Genomic DNA, 21,887 nt, shown 5'->3' on the forward strand with positions numbered 1-21,887 from the left:
TAACAAGTATAGCTTTGGTCTAGTAGAGCGAGCAATGCATAGACCTTAGTCAGTGTAGCACCATATTTAATTTCTGACAGGGATGAAAAAGAGGCTGTGAGTGAAAGAAGTACAGTGTGTTCAATGGACTGTACTGTTGTTTAACAACACATTAAACAGTGGGCTGTGACCTTTATACAGCTCATGCCATTGTAAACACTGGAGGCCTATCCCTCACAACCTTGTTTTCCTCCATGTTAAAATTCAGTATGGCATAATTCATTTCATTGTATTGAAATGAATTAGTTTATTGTATGACAAAAGATTATAGTGATAGTTCACCCAAAAATGAAAATTATATATTGATTTACTCACTCTCAAGCCATTTTATATGACTTTGCTAGTGTGCTCGCGCCGTGTGGCAGTTTGAACTTTGATACGCACAGATAAACAGTCTATGTAGCTTGATTTCAATGAGTCACGTTGTTTCGTTCCGCTTTTGACGCATAAACTAATATCGAAAATTTATCGAACTCCTCATTTAGTTTCATCAAGGTAAATTATATCTCGACAATTATCTTTATCGAATTATCGCCCAGCCCTAGTCTGAAACAAGAAAGTCATATACACCTAGGATGGCTTGAGGATGAGTAATCATGGGGTAATAAAATTTTTTGGGTGAACTGTCCCTTTAAAGGCATAACATCAATAGCTATTCACTGTTTACCTAATAACCTATAAACCATTTTCCTAACTTTGTTTGAATAATACATTTTAATATGTACCTCATCTTTGCTTTGAAAAAATAATGAAAAATCTAAATGGCCATTAAAAAATTATGTTTTTTGGGGGGTTAAGTGAAGTAGCATTAGCATCATCCAGGACAAAACCACTCCCCTCCAGGTGGACATGTGTCTTTCTGGCAAACAACGATTCGCCAGCAGTGCTGAGTGGTTTGATTAGGAGATAACTTACTTTGCAATTCAAATCATCTTCCTTCTGGGAAGCTGCAGAAGCACTAATTCAATTCTCTCACCTTTACTTATTAATTTGCGTTCAATTTTTAAACAAGTTTGAGCATCTCATGTTTATTGATGCCACGTTTTTTTGACTCATCAGAGTAGGATAATTAAACAATGCAAACTCATAAGACCCATTAAGCACTGATCAAAAATTAAAGAAAGTTTAACAGTACCTCAGTTTGCTGTACTTGAGTCAACTGTCTCCTTATGTGCTGTGCATTATATAAAGATGTATGTTTAATGATTTATATGTTTATTAGTATGATAGCTTTCCCTTTTTTATTGGATTGAGAGATTTATATTTTTGTAATTTTTTTATGCACACACACACACACACACATACAAACAAACACACATTTTTGACCCAATCTAGCTGAGTCTCGCCCTCAAAAGGCCAGGCAGTCTGAGCTCAAATGAGATTAATTCACACAACTACAGGACATGAGTGTCAGAGGTGAAATGTGAGGATGTGGATTGACCATTAGGAGTAATTTGTGCAAGATTACAGCCATATGAAGCCTTGGTACAGATGGGCTTTTAATGGTCATGTGTCAGTCTTTATGGAAATGACATCTCAAAAGAAAGAGCAACTGCTAATTCATATTCTCAATCAAAAGTAGCTTTGAATGGCTGGTAATGGTTGCATAAACCACAATTAATACTTTACGTGAAGCAATAATGGTCACTTATTGAGAAATTCATAAACTCTTTATACAATGAGGAAGTTTGGGGATTTTGGAGTCACTTTGTATATGCTGTATAATTTCAGTAATATGGTTTGCCACCTTTAACATTTGTGAAGTTAATATGTTTTTAAAAAACTGAGCTTGTTTTGTTAGATCAAAAACGATATTTAATGAGGCGATTTATTTGTCAAAATGTAATTAATGACTCCGCTTTTAGTAACAACAGCAATGGAGTTATTCACCATTTGCATTTCCAACTCCAATTTCTGATCGACTTAAAAATTAATAGAATATATTTGTATGTTGTGACCCAGGCTGATTTGGTGGGTGTTATATTAAAACATAATTTGTGATTTCAACATGTTTGCAAACAAACCACAAGACATGTCCACCTTCATCCCATTCACACATTTCCTGCCATAATGACAGTGATTTCACAGTCAACAAGTGTTATTTGCTATTGATTAATGCTTGTCTTTTCCTCTGTGCACACTTGAATGTAATATTAAACAGAAAAACTGAAGCCCCATTTAGGTGGTCATTGTTTTATATGGTGACATCTTTCAGTTTCAGTATTTACAGATGCTAGTCATTGATTTTATTGCTGTCCAGATAGAAAATGTCTGTATTTTTTCTCCCACCACCAAGGAGATAATTTACAGCCAAATTACTGTTTTATGACAAGCATGTGGTAATTTAATGCCTGTAAGAAATGTAATTTGTTAGTTTGCATGGAGGAATTTATACTTTTTGAATCCATGTTAACCACTGCTAAAGTCCTGCATAGCTGCTGTTTAACATTTTGATTTTTTTTTTCCTGTAAACCATCAGCTTAGGTTTTCTGGAATTCTGTGGTTGTGTGTGGTTTTCAGCTATAAATAGAAATTAAAATAGAATGACGTAAACATAAAACTATTTGTCTGCAATTGTGGTTGGAGAAACTAAAAACAACAAGCACTACTCTACACTTCTCAAACTCGTGTTTGAATCATCAGTGGCAAATTCTGTTACTGTTCTGGAACAATGTTGTAAATACAATCACTGATTTCTAGTTGTGCCTCTTTTGGGAGTCCAAACAAAGTATTTTTGCTTTTGCAACAAAGCATACATCATCTGCATGACATGGCGGCATCAACAACAATACTAACATACTAACAGAAAGCTGCTTGGTTTTTAAGTGACTTATGTGTGTACTGTGATTCATACATTGGTACATTAATGAAAATAGATACTGAACATTTTGCCTGCAAAATTTTACTAATGTATCTACATCTTGAGAAACAATTACTGGATTTATGGTATAGTGTATTAGATTCCTCCTGCAGTAGCGACTGCAATGGGTAGCTTTAAGAACACTGTTTTTCATTTCAATGCTCATGGTATTTGACAACACAAAGCCCTCATATAACTGACCAAGCTTATTGTGTTCCCTTATCAGCAGTAAATCCTGTTGTTGGGGGATTCAAGCAGATTGAGTAGATATCTTCAAAACCTGAGATGAGATCTAACAAGTTTCTGTTTGGTGATTTTCATGTCTTTATAAATCCCTTGTGTTCCAGAAAATTCTGGATTCACCTTGACAGGCAGTATCTAGTGACATTCAGATCTTGTAGAGTTTGCTTTAGTATGGCACACCATGTCTTCTATAGAAGTGTCAGTAAGGAAGAGAGACATGTAACCGTGTATGTATGCGCACACACTCTCGGGCACTCACTCTCACTCAATCTCAGTGTAGTCCCCATGGGGGAGTGCTACATTGAAATAAACTTCCTGTGCACCACTGCCAGGAGTGGTGGTGGTAAGTATTCTAGAATTATAAAAAATTCCTTTCAAAATCATTCATTCCATTAAATAACAATCTGTTATTGCAGTATTATTATTGTTTAAAAAATGGGAATTGATTTAGTCTTTGTACAGCTCAAAAAATGTCAAGACAACAAAGTCAGTGATGAAACCAGGAGTGGGGAATTTATTTGGGCCACATTGTCCAGACTATTACATTAAGCAGCCTGAGAACAATCAGAGCCTTATTTATCACACCAAATGGAATTCTGAGGTAGAATTGCATATAACTGCCATAATAGGCAGAACTAGGCTACCAGAACTAACACGCAACATGTAAGACAAAATTTATACAAGATTGGACCTATTAAAAAAAAAAAAGTTATTTTAAGGAATGCAGATGCACTATGAAAAAAAATATATGAAAAATGAAAGACAAATCTTTCTGAATATGAATACACGGCATTAGATTACAACCCGAATTCCGGAAAAGTTGGGACGTTTTTTAAATTTTAATAAAATGAAAACTAAAAGACTTTCAAATCACATGAGCCAATATTTTATTCACAATAGAACATAGATAACATAGCAAATGTTTAAACTGAGAAAGTTTACAATTTTATGCACAAAATGAGCTCATTTCAATTTTGATTTCTGCTACAGGTCTCAAAATAGTTGGGACGGGGCATGTTTACCATGGTGTAGCATCTCCTTTTCTTTTCAAAACAGTTTGAAGACGTCTGGGCATTGAGGCTATGAGTTGCTGGAGTTTTGCTGTTGGAATTTGGTCCCATTCTTGCCTTATATAGATTTCCAGCTGCTAAAGAGTTCGTGGTCGTCTTTGACGTATTTTTCGTTTAATGATGCGCCAAATGTTCTCTATAGGTGAAAGATCTGGACTGCAGGCAGGCCAGGTTAGCACCCGGACTCTTCTACGACGAAGCCATGCTGTTGTTATAGCTGCAGTATGTGGTTTTGCATTGTCCTGCTGAAATAAACAAGGCCTTCCCTGAAATAGACGTTGTTTGGAGGGAAGCATATGTTGCTCTAAAACCTTTATATACCTTTCAGCATTCACAGAGCCTTCCAAAACATGCAAGCTGCCCATACCATATGCACTTATGCACCCCCATACCATCAGAGATGCTGGCTTTTGAACTGAACGCTGATAACATGCTGGAAGGTCTCCCTCCTCTTTAGCCCGTAGGACACGGCGTCCATGATTTCCAACAAGAATGTCAAATTTGGACTCGTCTGACCATAAAACACTATTCCACTTTGAAATAGTCCATTTTAAATGAGCCTTGGCCCACAGGACACGACGGCGCTTCTGGACCATGTTCACATATGGCTTCCTTTTTGCATGATAGAGCTTTAGTTGGCATCTGCTGATGGCACGGCGGATTGTGTTTACCGACAGTGGTTTCTGAAAGTATTCCTGGGCCCATTTAGTAATGTAATTGACACAATCATGCCGATGAGTGATGCAGTGTCGTCTGAGAGCCCGAAGACCACGGGCATCCAATAAAGGTCTCCGGCCTTGTCCCTTACGCACAGAGATTTCTCCAGTTTCTCTGAATCTTTTGATGATGTTATGCACTGTAGATGATGAGATTTGCAAAGCCTTTGCAATTTGACGTTGAGGAACATTGTTTTTAAAGTTTTCCACAATTTTTTTACGCAGTCTTTCACAGATTGGAGAGCCTCTGCCCATCTTTACTTCTGAGAGACTCTGCTTCTCTAAGACAATGCTTTTATAGCTAATCATGTTGCAGACCTAATATCAATTAACTTAATTAATCACTAGATGTTCTCCCAGCTGAATCTTTTCAAAACTGCTTGCTTTTTTAGCCATTTGTTGCCCCCGTGCCAACTTTTTTGAGACCTGTAGCAGGCATTAAATTTTAAATGAGCTAATTAAGTGCATAAAAGTGTAAAATTTCTCAGTTTAAACATTTGCTACGTTATCTATGTTCTATTGTGAATAAAATATTGGCTCATGTGATTTGAAATTCCTTTAGTTTTCATTTTATTAAAATTTAAAAAAGGTCCCAACTTTTCCGGAATTCGGGTTGTACTATAAGTCCCTTCATTTGTGAAAAGTGTAATAATAAACAAATTCTTATAACAGACTGCAGACATTCTGAATATCAGTGTCGTGTCAGTGAATATCCATGCCTGCACTTGCCGAATGCAAGAAAAAATAAACAAAACAAAAAATAATATTTTACATTACTCCATTTCTCTTGAAATCTAGTTTTCTCAATACATCTTCCATGTCTTTGTAAAAAATATAAATTTATATCATATAAATATTTATATATTTTATTATTATTGTTATGATTAAGGCTGGGCAAGTTAATGCGCTATTATCATGTTAACGCATTCATTAATTAAAGCCGATAATTATTTTATCGCACGTTAACGCAGTTTTTTTATTGTTATGAAAGTCCATTTCTCGGTGGCTCTAAATACACATAGGCCTACAGACAAATCATGGGTCACAGGTGGAAAGGCTCCCGATCAGATTATTTAGGCTAAGCATCAACATTCACAAACCACTGTCCACTGTTATTTTTTAATAGAAAAGAATGCAACGAGCTCGCAATCATGACTTCATAAATAGGAAATAGGAAGTTTCCGATAGCATGTGAAGACAGCAGAAAAGCGCTTGCTCGGCACAATGGAGTGCATTGTTTTGTTAACTTTGTGGTTTATTACTTTGAATCGTATGGGACGCGGTAACACACGGCCCTCTCGTGAAATATTCACGCAATCATGCACTACATATCATAAGATCTGTGCTCCGGCATGGGTAGCGCTCACATTTACTGAACTATATATAACTGAACCGCACTCTTGCCCACCTCTTCCAACCGAGCTCGATCGTGCAGGTCTCTAATAGGAAGATCGCCTGTTAAAATGTTATGACCGAGGCTCTGGACTCTGAGCTTGTTTTTCTATAACAAACTATAAAATATTTTCTATAAAAATGTTAATTGCCATGGCAGTGACAAATAGTTTGTTTTATATTTAATTACATTAATGTTATAAGTTAAGATTTACAAGAAATATTTAACTGCTACTATGTAAAAGGAATACTGTTGTAAAAAACACCTTATTTGTTTAAAGTGTTTGCAAACCAAATGTGACCATGGACCACAAAACCAGTATTAAGTGTCAATTTCTCGAAATTTAGATTTATACACATTTGAAAACTGAATGAATAAGCTTTCCATTGATGTATGGTTTATTAGGATCGGACACAATTTGGCAGAGATACAACTATTTGGAATCTGAGGGTGCATAAAAATCTAAATACTGAGAATATCGCCTTTGAAGTTGTCCAAATGAATTCTTAACAATTACAAATCAAACATTTTGTTTGTTTGTTTGTTTCCTTCAACATCTTAAATGCTTAATTCATAACTTTTCATAAGTTATGAGGTTATTCATAACTTTTTTATTTCATAAAATTAACTTCATACAGTTCTAACACATGAAAAACTTTTGTCCAGCTTTTAGCAATTTTATTGTCTACAGTGGATGGTTTGCTAATACAAATAACTAAATGCAGTAATTAGCATGGAATTGTTTTTCTACCAATATTTGTTCCCCACTATTAGATTTTAAATTGCTGTTTCAATGCAAAGTGTTTACATTCGTGAAAATGATTGAATTGGCTATGCCTGCGATAACTTTTGTGACCCAGTCAGAATGCCAAGTCTGTCTTAATAATGCTAACATTCAATACTAGTGTACTTTTTGGAAAGGGGGTGTCGCCCTAGTGACAGATATTTATTTATTTATTTAATATAGACAGCCATGGATGGATTTTTCCTTGTGTTCGAACCTGTGACCCCAGCAGGATATGTCCACAGCAGGACAGCTCTATCTGTGTGTAAAGTCCAGTGATTTGTCAGCTTTTTCATCAGGGTCCACTCACAGAGTAGCCTACACACAAATAGATCGGCTGCTCCAGAGGTAGAACCAGATGTGAATGACTAGTGTATACATTAAGTGGATTGGGAGAGTGAGTCTGACAGTCCGTAAGCCCCACTGCGTGTTTTTAATTCGAGGTAAATGCACAATTATAAATACCTAGCAAGGTTTAAATTCATTGCTCAGCTATTTTTATGTTCTCCTTCATTGTCCCTCTTTAAAGTCTTTGTCCATAAGGGGTCATTTTACACAAGATGCATCTTTGCATTCCATCTGTGCTGTTTTTTTTTTTTAAGTTTAAAGGTACAGGTTGTAGGACCTGCCACTAGAGGGTGCACTAACCAAAACAATAACAATCGTGTGGTTTGATGACGCTAAGAAGGAGCGTGGAATGATGGGATTTGTTGTCTTTTAACACAATAATTGGGCATACATAGCATACGCGAGTTCAATGATTTGCGAGAGTAGATTACATACAAAGTCAATGCAAAGACGCGATCAGACTCGTCCTTGCCCGGTTCTAGAGATGCGATGCCCTGCGTTTAGCATGTATGCCCCATAATACTAATCTTGTTGATCGTTATAATAGCATACATTTTCTTTAAAGATATGAATCAAAAAAACTCACCTGTCGAGTAAAACACAAGCAAGATCGGCATCTCTTTCTAGTTAAAGTTTGTCGCGAAGCTCTCTCCATCTAGAAAATGCAACACCGATATTGATCCTCACTCTTTCTCTCCTCTTGTCCCAAACTCTTGGGTCATTTGGTTGGCCTGTACGTTTACGTTTAAGCTTTCCTTGTCGAAAGAACCAGTGGCAGATGGTACACAGTAATTATGTTCCATAAATAAGTAACACAATCCACCATAAAACGTGCAAGAAGCGGTAACTAAGGGAAACCAACGTCATTGACAGGCGACTACACTGCCCCGTGTCACTGTTTAGAATGCGAATTTTCTCATGATTTACAAGTAGTTGAAAACATTAGAGATATTGTTAGTAATCAGCTGGACAAAATATATAACACTAGCCTAGTGGTTTTTGGATATTTTACTGCAAATATCTTACAAATTGTACCTTTAAGTGGATGTTTAGGTCTACATAGATAGAAATTCTGCATAGCACACAGACACAACTCATTCCACCTGGAGTTTAACTTTAGCAAGTTGCTAAACTAATGATGTGATACACTGTAATATATATATATAATATAACATATATATACATTATATATATATATATATATATATATATATATATATATATATATATATATATATATATATATATATATATATATATATATATATATATTTATATTACATCATGTCCTTTGTGGTGCTTGTTATCAGTCTTCAGTCAATACTGTAGATCACTGGGATGGAGTTAAGCTACTCAAACACTCAACTGTGTTTTTTTTTTTTTTTGTACATCAATCCATCTTCAGACCTCCATTAAATGTTATTTTAAAGTCTGTACTTGGATAGGTTTGCTTTATTCGGGAGTATTCCCTGGTTCCCTGGTTGGGTGTCTGGCTCAACCCCAAATCCATTGCCTTGACAACAGTAACTCGCACCAGTCACAGAATGTCTGCCAAACTAAACTCAAATAAATAAAAGCTACTAGCAGGGACACCACAGGAGTGTTCCATCTGTGTTTTGTTAATTGATACTCTTAGCTAGTGAGGATCAACAATGGTATGACCACATCCTCTCCACCAGTCTTAAACCAGTTTCAAAATCTTTTCTACTGTATACAGTCAGGTTTAGTGTCTATACATCTCTCCTCTCTGAGGGCTACTTTCTTTCTACTCTCTAGCAAAAAGGACCATTTTTAATTCATAAAATCTTTGGCACCTCATTACCTCGAAAAGTGTTAACAGTAATGTTCTCTGCGCATCAATTGAAAAAGTCATTTTACGCAAGTTTTGTGACTTCCTCTCATTAATGGAGTAGTTTTGAGTAGATCCTGAGGGTTTTCTTATACAATGAAACATGGGCTTCATACTGAATTGCTGATTGGTTTGTAGGGGATGCTTGTACCTGTCACTCGGACAAATGACGTGTCTTCTCCGGATCAGCCTGATGCACATTATAACCCATTCACTGCATCTAATAATGCCCTTGAAACTGCCAGCCATCAGCTTTAATGTGGCGTGCGAAAAAAATGAGCAGGCATTTGAGTACGTGTTTATGCGCGTTTATGTATTATTGTAAATGTTTTTTGGATGGGTCTGGGGAGTGGGAAGGTTCTGTAGAAATATGTTGTGACAAAAACTTTCATGCAGAACCGGTTGTTTTGTGCGTGAAGCTCACTAATGTGACAGATTCTTTGAGCTGTAGGTCACGATTAGGCCAACAGTCTAATAAACCGTAATCACACATGACTAGCTCAAGGAGTCACAATATTCCTAATGCTGTCATTTATAGACTGGGTTGAGGTCACTGATTGACATGGGGACTGTTCACCAGCGGGAGATTATGGGAGTCATTTACCTTGAGCTTGACGGTGCCAGAGGTTTAACCTAAAGCCTTCAATCCAATTAGAGCTGGATGCTCAGCCTAGATCTGCCACACACGGAACTCTCTGTGACCTACTTATTATAGACTGTGCAGGGTTATGTTCATTTTAAATCTAATGTGATTAAATGCATACAGGACTAACTACAGGTGGGTTTGAGCAGTTGCTGGCTCCACAGTAGTTGTTAGTCTTAAATAGCTGCTTTTATAAACAATTCTTTTTTTAAACAGGAGTAACATTGTGTCTGTAACTAACTTCTTTGAAGTTTGAGAACGTGCACCATCATTTTGTATTTCAATTGTAAAGCTGGTGTATGAATTTGGATAGTTCAAAGTCATACCTGTTAGCAAATACAGCTGCCATTCCAACATTGACAGTGTGAGGGTGTTTCTTCATGCTTTTTTGTATTTTCAAGAAGTAGATTTTTTCTTCTTCTTCTTCTTCTTCTTTTTTTCAAGGTCACATTGAAATTCACTGGGAAACATTTTGCAAAACATTCATAATTAATTTTTGATACTCTTAAAATCTGAAAATCCATCAGATACTAACTATGAGAACTATGATAATCTAAACAAAGAATAAAATAATCATACATTTCAAGCATTTGTGTGAAAATTATTTATCAGTTATTGTAATAAAGGTAATAAAGGCAAATATTAATAAAGGTTTGCATATTTGTTTGCCAATGATATTGAACTGTATTTATTTATTTTATCTTATTACCCTTTTATTTTAAGTCATAAAAAAGTGAATTTGAAATGTGGTAGAATGTGATAAAAAGTGACAAATTTCCATTACTTTCATTAAACAAAAAAAAAGTATATTTTTTGTTAGTCCACATGGTCAAAAGTGGAACAACTGCAAACAATGGATCTTTGAAATTACTTTCAGGATCTATGGGTGATTACACATTTGTAAACCAAAATGTTTAATTTGTAGACTTCATCATAATGTCTTTAGAGTCAATGCAGCTACTTTGCCTAAAGTGATAAATTAAGTTCAGAAGCATTTGTTGTGTTTCCTTGTGTTGTAATGTTCAGCATATTTGCTCTTTTCAACGTCTTGCATCTGCCTACCTTAACTCCACTGACCTTACACCATGCCTCATTTCTTTTATTTGTACCTTTCATGTTTATGCTGTCATTTTGAAGAGTGTCTGAAATGTCAGCAGTGCGCAGACTGTCTGCAGTCTCAATATACAGTGGCATTTCCACAGTTAGATTGTATTGGGGACTGTGCTTATACCGGCTATTTAAATTTTAACTACTGTAATTGAGCTTAATTGAGCTTAAAGAGTTTTTTCCACTCCTTTCCTTTCTCTCCTGTCTTTCTGATTTTTGGGGAAAAAAGGCCCATTCAATATTTTAGTCCTTGCAAGCAGCAATGGATCTAAGATTTTCATTTATTTGTACAACAGTCTGTAAAGGCTGAGGCATCTTTGGTCTTTTGTAAAGTGTTCACATGGATGAGTAGACCTGAACCCTCCAACCTCTGGCCCTAATTTCTCTGAAACTAGACAACTTCTTTTGAAGCAGAAAACGTGAAGCATGGCTGAGTCCATCTGGTGGATATCTGTCAGCGCTCGACATGTTTACATCGAGACATGATTTAGAGAATCCTGAGTTTGTTTGGCTTCGCACTGTGAATTGTTTGCTTTGGGTATTGAATAATGAAGCATTCAAATGGGAGCAGCTGTCAGATAGGATCTTAATGTTTTCAAATACACAGAATACAAAAGAATCCGATATCAGCATGGTGAATGGAAGCAGCTCTGTGTGAGATGATTGGGTTGGGAAAAAAGATTTTAGTCAAAGATAATGTCCCAAATATCTGGAGACTGTATTTATGTAGCTTATTTATTCCTTTGGCAACACGGATACAGTGTTTATTAAAAAAATAGCCTGTAGTAAAGCAACAAAATAAATCGACCTGAAAGAACCTCAAGGTTTTTATTTTCTTATTTGACAAACCTACTGAAGACAAGATAGCAGTTCTTCTTTTTTGCAGTTTACAGAGGCTCGTGTTGTCACAGAGACAGGTGTGATATTTCAGGAAAGCTAATTCAATGGCTCCTGTCTGAAGAATAAGATATTTTCTGAGTGTCATTCCGTAAGAAATAGCTTACAGCACTTTTAATAAATTTTATTTTAATGTTTTTTCCATAATTTCTGAGCATGTTAAGTCTTTTGTCTTATTATATTTAAACTGAAAATTATCATATAATATGTATTACATTACTATGAGTGTAAAGTCCACCATCACTTCTGCCCATGACATTTCTAATGACAGCTCAGAGTCAATATTATGCAACACCTGTCACAAACCTGCAAGGCTTGCTATCTGTTAGACCCTGGTAGCAAACTCAACACCTCCTCACTTCTTTCAACAGGTTCCGACTCACCATTTTAGCTCTTCACAAAGCCTTCAGTTTGAATATTCTTGATATTTCTTAATAGAAATAATCTCCTGAGAAGTGTTTTCTGCACCACTGGTGGTACAAGATGGAATTACAATATGAATGATCATCTCCAAACAGATGGATAAGTTTCAGTGGTTATGCATTGTTTCATTCAAATATGCTTGAGTTGGTTGCATTATTATTATAATGGTTGAAAAATTGTCAACGGGAATGGAATAGATTTTTTTATACTTTTTGAAAAAAAAGAAATTTTGCTTCATTAATTTTGTCAGCCAAGCTGAATTTTGTTGTCGTCAAATACAATAATATGTAAGGAGGATGGTCGTAAAGAATTATGGGTAAGAACTAAAGATAATCACTAATCACCCATGGTGTTTTGGATTTAACATCACATCCTGAATGGGTCATTCATTTTAATGCTGGAACAGACAACACAAAGCAGGCAATTGAAATTGCTAGTTCAGTATTTGCATACGTATGTTATTGGAATATTTTGGACAAAACTGAGACATTTTTAAAGAAGGAACTACTTTACATAATCTCATTTATTGTTAATTAATCACAAATAATGTTCAGTATGCTGTTGAGTGACTGGTCTGGAATAAATCACTGGTGTATTTGTACATGAATCGTTAAAAAGTACTATCTGATCATATTTCAGATTGATTAATGGCAATGATACAGCTTAATCCAGTAGGCCTATACAATGAATCTCTCCCTGTATCCTTTGCTGCATTTACTTCCTGCTTGATTGTTCATACCCAACAGAAGAGACTCATGCCCCACACACGCATCCCCTGAGATCTGCAAGTCTGTACCACTACCGCTGGTTAAGATTTTACACCACTTAATGAGATGGAAAGGGTTTGAGAGGGAAAGAGAGAGCCCGGAGACATCGGCTTTCATCAATGCCTTGTTTTGCATCTGGAATTATGATGAGCACAAAAAGGCAGGAGATAAAGTATTTTGTACATGAATGCAATATTTAGATGATGGTGGTTATTCTCAGCCCACCAAGAGATGAGTAGGATTCTTTCTACTGAAAAAAAAGAAATTGCATTTATTTTATGTCTGATGCAGTTAAGTGCATACAGTATTAAGCTTGGCATATGTCTAAATACATTTAAGGAGCCACTGAAGCCCATCTTTAGGATTCCTTTGTCTCCCTGTGAAAGTGTTTGGTTCTACCTGATGATAAAAGGTGATGTTGGATGTGTTGGAATGCAGGTAGTCTCTCGCACACTCATGAATATTCCTGAGGGAGTGACTGGAGGGGCTGCTTGTCCAAGGTAAGAGTGACAGGGAGAGGGATTTAGTGCTGACAGGGGCTATTTCACTGCCACAGAACAGATCAATAAGGATTCTGTTGTCTGCTGTTACTTGTTGGTCGTCACACGCTCATGCAGAGAGAGAGAGAGAGGACAGAGGTTCAAAATATATTTATTCATATTCTCATTCTTGTACTTTCTGGGGGCTTTATTTTCCATCGGCATTCAATAAGGGTAACTGAACCTAAACTCTAAACAAAGCTATCACAGAATTCCATTACATACCTGCCGGCGCATGTGTTGCAACTGGATATGTGGCATCCTGAACCGGAACCCAGCCTGGCAAGGTCGCCTGCGCCCATCTGTCACCTAACTATAGTTACCAAGTCGCAACCAGAGTAGGTTCACTGTCTCCTTGTGCCCTTGTCTCTGCGGAAGGTGACACAGGTGGGGAAAGAACACAACAAATATGTGCCTTTAACAGATATACTGTAGTTTAACAGGTATGTGAAAGTCCTTTGTAGAACTGTGATGTTGCAGTTTTCCTTTCAATAGGCTGTAAAGCTCCAAAAATGAGAAATAGCACCACAAAAATTGTCTATTCAACTTATGTACATATTACAAGGATTCTGAAGTGTTCAAGATTCACTTGCCTTTCATGAAGCATTTACATATATTAAAAATTATATCTTAGAAAATAAAAGTTATTTGGCATCTGTGGTTCCATGAAGAACCATAAGCATTAATGGAACAGTTTCACTGCACTGTGACAAGAAGGTTCTTCAGATTTAATAATAATGGTTTATTTAAGAACTGTTCACTGAAAGTTGCATTGGGGAACCATAAATTGTTCTTCTATTATGTTATGGAACCTCTATTTGTAATGATGCCGAGTATAATTGAGTCCTGTATGGTTTGTAACTAGTTGCACCAAAATTAAGTGTGCAGATATTTTGAGTGAGAAGATGCCTTGATCGCAGAGCGCAGTCTCGAGGGAACCCCCTGGCCTGCGAGGGGCGATGGGGGTATGTGACAAGTAGGGCAGGGCAGAGAGCCGTGGGAACTCTTTCTAGAGATGGTCATGGTTCTAGTTACTTGACCATTAAATATAATTATTTGAAAAAGAAAAGCTATTTCTGTTGTCTACAGAAGAAAGAGCATCTAAGAGCTTTGGAACAAAATGAGTGAAGCAATTAAATAATTTTTGGTTGAAGTACTCCTTCAAAAATTAGAGATACCAGAACTGAGTATAACTATCTTCATCACAAAAAGCCATTAATCCGACTTACCCAGATGTTCAAAGCAAACAAACACAAAATAGCAATTTAACCTTCAGCATCCTTTATGATGCAACATTTGAGTTAAGTGAAGATCCACGGTACAGCTTGGGGTGTCTGATCTCTCATTAAGAGCTCTAAGGGGGAATAGCTAATGATACTGTGGTTTAACCCTCTCTTTGCTAGAAGAAACTGTCAGTGTGTGCATGAGCAAAAACCACTTGTTTAATCTCGCAATGAGTATTTCATGAAATCATGAATAATGTGTACTTTTGCATTTATAAGGTTCTGAGTTCAGCTGGCAATTTAAGCCATCCTACAGATTCCACTTATGGCAAAAAACGCTTACAAAAAACGGGAGTGGAACCATGCAGCTTAGATTAAAATAAGATGTTTCAGAAAGGCTTAATGTTTTAGGCTTAGAACTATGGAAAGCCTGCTTGTGTGTGTGTTTGCAACTGTGCACAGATGTGTAATTGAAATACACCGGTGAACATAATCAGTCCCTTAGACCATTGACCACAGTACTTGACAAGGTCAATACTAAACACCATTAGGACAGACAAGCAGAACAAAACCCTAGTGCTTCACCGGCCCAGCACTGACATATTGATTTGCTCATATAAGACCTGTCCTTTTGTGAGGAGTGGGCTGCTGAGTGTTTGCTGTTACTTCAGTCTTGAAGGATAAGCCAAGGATCTTCTTTTTGTACTAAGAGGCATCACTGTCAGTGTAGAGGGGGAAAATAAGCTCGTTTGAGGAGGGATGGTCCCGTTTCCTGTATTTGCTGAAGATACACAATCCTAGAGTCCTTAGAGCACTCGTCTTTGTGTTCAAACATATTCACATCTGAAATCCTAAAACTGTTCGTGCCTCACAGCTTTTCAAAGCCTGGCTCTTCAAAGCATTGATTCAAATGTTCAAACTTTCTAAACCAATGGCACTGTATGTATCGTAGAATACAATTACAGAAAGATTGTTGTCTGTGCATTGACACACGACTTTTGCTTAGGTCACTTTTTATACCCTTGTGGTTATTTGACACAGATTAAATGGCAAGAGAAGTTTAAAAAAAGCTCCCCATCCCTCTGTCTGTTGTGCTGTTCACCCCCTCAGCAGTCACACTTTTCCTTTTCATCTTTTCATCATTCACTTGTTTATATTGCTGTCTGTCTCACCCAGAGCTATTGGCAACAGACCACATCATATTTCACTCATTAAGATATTCCCGCTTTCCCCTCCAAAGGTTATTTAGCTCTTCCCGCAAACACTTTATCTTCCCACATATTATCTCGTTAGCTACATAGAAAAGGGCAAAGGTCATATGTGCCATATTACTTGAGCACAGTAGCTCCTGCCTGTCTGTCTATCTGTCTGTCAAGCTGTCTATTCGTCTGTCTGTCTATCTGAGAGTATAGTCTCTCTATGTATAAATCTATACAAAGTATCTATCTGTCGGTCTGCCCTATAGTATTTGATTTACTGAATTATATAGACCTATTTAACTTTGCGTAGCTGTCGGGCGGAAACCTCCTATGTCCAAATTTTGTAAATTTCATAAATCAATGCTATTGGTCAGTCACCACGTGGGTATGTTAATTTTACAAATTATTAACCAATCTAAAGTCTTAAGAATAGCTTGACAGCAAATCTCGCAACTCCATTGGACACTTCAACTGTCTGAGAAGTCTTGTAACTCTCTCACCTCTTCACTCAGCTGGAGCTTCACTACATAATCAAGACTGAGAGTCGCAACGAATTCTCGTCGAGCAACAAATCCTCTGAGGTAAATGTCCTCAAAACAATGGTTATTCATGATTCAGTTATATGAATTATATAATAACAGTTTATATATATTATATAAAACAGTTCTATCTTGAAGTAATAGTAGTGCTGAGGTGTCATGTGTTGTTTCTGAGGATGCTAGATTTTTCTTTCTGCTAGGTCTAGCATTGGACGGTAGCTATCTTGTTGACTGAAACCTTCCATGGTTTTGTTTCTGATGAGGATAATGAATTTAATGCACAAAAATTGCATGCCGTTGACTTAGTTAGCCACTATGCATTGGTTTTGTCGTCATGTTTGGTGAGATAGCTAACGTGATTTTCGTGGAGCTTAAAAAAAATATTGACCCCTGCTAGTTCTAGTGCTCGTCTGAGGATTGGAACTCAAATCCTCTGCAAAACAATCCTCTGCAATGCAGACTAAACCCTGTGCATTGCAGATAAAACAGATTGTATCTTACAATTTCAAGGCTTGCCATCATGTTCAACAAGTATCTGCCTTTGCCGTCATGTTCATCACTGTAAGCAAGCTAGCTGGCTTCTTGCCTCGTTATCATACGTAAACATGCTGTATAATTTAGGGAAATTATCATTTGACTTTTATTAATTTTTATTTTTTTGCAGCAACCATGTGTGTCTCCTTAGAGGAACTCTGTCAGATGCAGCCTTTATTCAGACCACCTGAAGATCAAAGAGCTGAAATTCAAACACCTCCAAGACCTGAGGAAAGTCATCCCAAAGGACTTTCACAGCTTTTATGACAATTTACTTCACTATCTTAATATAAGATGCAGTATTAACACAGTCAATATGATGGCAATGTTATCTGTGTTACACTATGATATCAGTTATTGATGTATTTCACATATCTACTTATTACTAGGCTTATTATGCATGTGACGAGTGAAAATAGTTAGGTTAGATACATTTGACTAGACCTGTTTTGTTAAAAATCAATAGATTTAAGGAAGATAGAGTTAAGGAAGATGTATGTAACCACAGTCGTTAACTTTTGTTAACTATTGAACCCTTTTCTCTTGTCAAAAGGTTCAACGTGACCGCCAATTTTGCGTGCAGATTAATTTCCGCCTATTAGACAGCCTAGTCAGTTTATCGTTTATTTTGGTATTGCATCACTCATAATAAGGCTCAACGTGACCGCATACTTCGATGAACACTGCTTGCAGCAGCAACGTCTGTGTCCGTATCATTCTTATCAATGACAACGTAAACTCGTATCTCCCTCCTCCCAAGTCATAAAACTTGTATCTCCAATAAAACATGATTCTGGGGAAACGTTCTGTTAATGTTGGTACACAACAGTATATGATAGCAATATAAGGTATAATACCAACTTTAACAATACATGTTGAATATCTAACAAAAAATATGCTGTTTTTTTAATTTCCTGAAAAATAATGGTTTTGGAGATGCAAGGATTCCGCCCGACAGCGACATTTGTTTTTACAATTTGCCTCATTTTAAATGTTGGTTTTATAAACTTTCCATTTAAAATTTCTCAACATTTTCATCAGTACATTTCAGTAACAATCCATAATATGGTATTTGCAGCATATTTACATAAGCACTGAGATAAACAGTGCTAATGTGACAAATAGTAATGAACTACATGCACTTACTGTATAATTATTTTGTGGAGCTTGTGTGGAAGATTTTATACAATGATTTCACATGAGACACAATGACTTTGTGAGTAGCTGAAACAGTGTGTGAGTTAATTAGTATGGGATAATTAGAGCGGCAGAAGACACTGTTCTTCATCTGCAGAATACTCACATGGCAAGGACATTTGAAGGACTTGTGGCCAGTTCACACAGAACATGCATTTGGGTTCCACTGCACTACTTTTTAAGTACCTTTTTTTTTTTTTTTTTTTTTTTTTGTGCAAGCTTGTAAAAGATGGAGGTTTTGTACAATTGTATTTTGTCAAAAAAAAAAAGAATTTTTGACCAGCCCCTTAGGGTACAATAGCTTGATGCAGATCCAGACCACAGTAGTGTGTTTGGTCATCAGTGAACCTGAGAGAGTCCACATTACACTTTTCTTCATATCACTCTATTGCCTGGCAGTAGATGCCAGCATCAAATTAGAGGCACTGATATTTGCACATAGAAAAGCCGCCAGATCTGCAGCCTTCTCCCTACACACACTAAAAACCTGTGCGCCATCCAAATGGTTTTATAGGTGAATGCCATCAACTTGGATCCACAAAATCACTTTTACTGCACCTGAGAGAAATGGTGTTACCTCCAAAATGTAATTTTTTAGCATTCCTCATTTGCAAGTCACTTTGAACAAAAGCAACTACTAAATTAATACATGTAACTTTAAAAAAGCAGACAGAACACTGAAGTCATTGAGAGTTTAATATAAACATATTTGCTAAGTATTTGAAAATAGATTTAAATTAAATAGTCTTGTCTTCATCTCAAGGTCCTGGCTTATTATACTAGAAAAAACATTTATTTATTTATTTATTTGTTTGTTTGTTTATTTTCAATTCTGATTCAATTTGATTTATTTGCTAACTTAGCTTTTGAAGCTCATGTGCTGATATGCATGCACTGATACCACCCCACCCCCACCAAAAAAATCCTCCAGTAGTTATGTTAACATGTTAAAGGGATCATTCGCCCAAAAATGAAAATTATGTAATTTACTCACTAATATCCTTTCTTCTGTTGAACACAAATGATAGTTTGAAGAATGGTGATAGCCAAACAGTTGCTGGTTCCTGTTGACTTTCATAGTATAGAAACCAATCTGTGTTCAACAGAAGAAAACAATTTAGATACTTTAGGAAAAAATTAAGCAGGGTAACTGTTAAGATAATAATACAAAAATGTTTCTTAAATGGTTAGTTCACACAAAAATCTAAGCACTAAATAAGAGTGGTACACATCAGGCTACAGTGTAGAGTGAGCATCTATATATGCATAGGGTATGGCGTGGGTTTCGATGCAGAACTATAAATTGGGCTTAACTCTGGAGTGACTCCAGTGACTTATTTCAATGACTTTTTATGGTCTTCTCAAAACTCACAGAGAGTATTTGTGACTCCTGTGGCTTACCGTAACAGCAGAGCATATGTCATTAAAAAATGAGATCAGGAGAAGCTCTTTGCTTGTTGTGCAGTTTGGCTCACTGTTTGAGTACGGATCTGCCATTCTAATATAACACTGGATAACACATCTCCCATTGCTCTCTTGCATTCAGCTGATGGCACACTATTCTGAGGAGGGTGTTCTTTTACAAAGAGCTGCTAGGGAAAGTGTTGAATGGTGGATGAGATCCAAATACACACACACACTACTGTATTAGTATGAAGATCTCATTCTATCCCATAAATAAAGCACGCACCTACGCGACGCTTCGCTTACACCACAAAAATTGCTTTTTGAGCACCTGGTAAAGAACATTTTTCAATGAGATCCTACCATCTCTTTTATAGCAAGCTCATCTCACCTAATTCACAACCACCATGAAACCTACCTAATTGGTCTGCAGAGGTGGAAAGAGTACAAAAATATTATACTCAAGTAAAAGTACCATTACATTAATGAAATTTTACTCAAGTACAAGTAAAAGTACCAGTCTAAAAATCTACTCAAGTAAAAGTAAAAAGTAGCTCATTTAAAATTTACTCAGAGTAAAAATTACTTAGTTACATTTTAACAGTGGGAGGGAGGCAAAAATGGGACAGGCCAAGGGTGTCAAACTCAGTTCCTGGAGGGCCACAGTCCTGCACAGTTTAGATATAACCCTAATTAAACACACCTGATCCAGCTAATCTAATCATATAGGTTTATTTGAAAACTACATGATATGTGTGCTGGAGCAGGGTTAGAACTAAACTCTGCAGGGCTACGGCCCTCCAGGAACTGAGTTTGACACCCCTGGGATAGGTCTATTAATCTCAAACTAGTTGTTTTTAATTAAAGGAATCAGTTATTTAGAATAATAAAACATTTGGGCTGTTACCAGGCAAATCAGTATCAACAAACTCATCTTTTAATGCAGAGGAAATGCAGAAGATTCATTGGAAGTGGCATTTAGATGTATTACACTATTTAGTGCAGGACAAGAATGCATTTAACCTGCAGTTACAAATGCATGAATAATGTTTTGATATACAAGACATAAAATGTTGAATACTCATTTGAAATGATAAGAAATTAATTATTTTAAAAAAATCAAAAGATACTTTAAATGTGAAATTAAAATGGCCAGTATGTGTCAGCAAGTCACTGTTAATAAGTGAGTCATTGCGATTGAACCGAATCATTTAAACGGTTGATTCATTCAGGAACAAAACACTGTCACGTTGCTCAGAGACGCAAAACTGTGCTTTGGTGGCTGTGTTTGGAATTATTTTCTGTTGTAGAAATAGAGCTAAAAAGGCAATATGGTGTCTAAAGCACAAGTCTCTTAATTAACTTGTTTACTGAACTGTTATATATATATGTATGTATATATTCATGATGATTTTTGGAGGAAAAGACGGCCTTCTTTGTGTGATTTTGATTTAATATATGAAATTACATAAATATGTGAATTTTCTGCCCCTATATCTTCAATTTTGTGATCATTCTAAATGCATTTTAGGAGACTGAATCACACAGTGAAAGAACGCACTATAAATGCGCGCGCACATCATTAAAACAAAAAACATGATATTATCGCAGATGATATATATAGCACACTCCTCACCACTGTCTTTTTGGCTAATTTGTGCAAAACCTCTTGCTAAAATGTCAAAGCTTCATTTTAACCACCAATGCAACGATGCAATTATTTAGCTTACCTCTACATTCTTGCGAAGGTTTGATGTCTTGTCGAGATTTTATAAGCTGCTAGTTTGGTCTTCCTAGGCAAGTACAGCTTACACTGCATAATAGAGCATACATATGGCCAGGGGTTCACTTCATTTCCTTCGAGTTCAACTTCAAACGGTGTCTGCACCACTAACGCCTGTTATGACCGTCTGCACCTTTCTTGTGATTTTAGTGCCAGTTTGCCCTCCTGCCCATTATTTACTGACGTAGTTTCCAGGGAGCGTTTTTTTTTTTTTTTACTCAGTAATTATTGTGATTTAAAATGTAGCGAAGTACAATACTTTAAACAAAATATACTTAAGTAAAAGTAAAATTACAGATTTAAAAAATTACTTTAAAAAGTATTAGTACA

The 21,887-nt window shown here is 36.4% G+C and overlaps 1 protein-coding gene across 1 annotated transcript in view; it reads left to right on the forward strand.

Moving 5' to 3' along the window:
* The window catches only part of LOC132157249 (pro-neuregulin-3, membrane-bound isoform), a 304,223-nt gene that overhangs the window by 49,343 nt on the left and 232,993 nt on the right, over positions 1-21,887 (forward strand). The window lies entirely within an intron of this gene.

The sequence above is a fragment of the Carassius carassius genome, chromosome 14, assembly GCF_963082965.1.
Source record: "Carassius carassius chromosome 14, fCarCar2.1, whole genome shotgun sequence".
Lineage (NCBI taxonomy): Eukaryota > Metazoa > Chordata > Actinopteri > Cypriniformes > Cyprinidae > Carassius > Carassius carassius.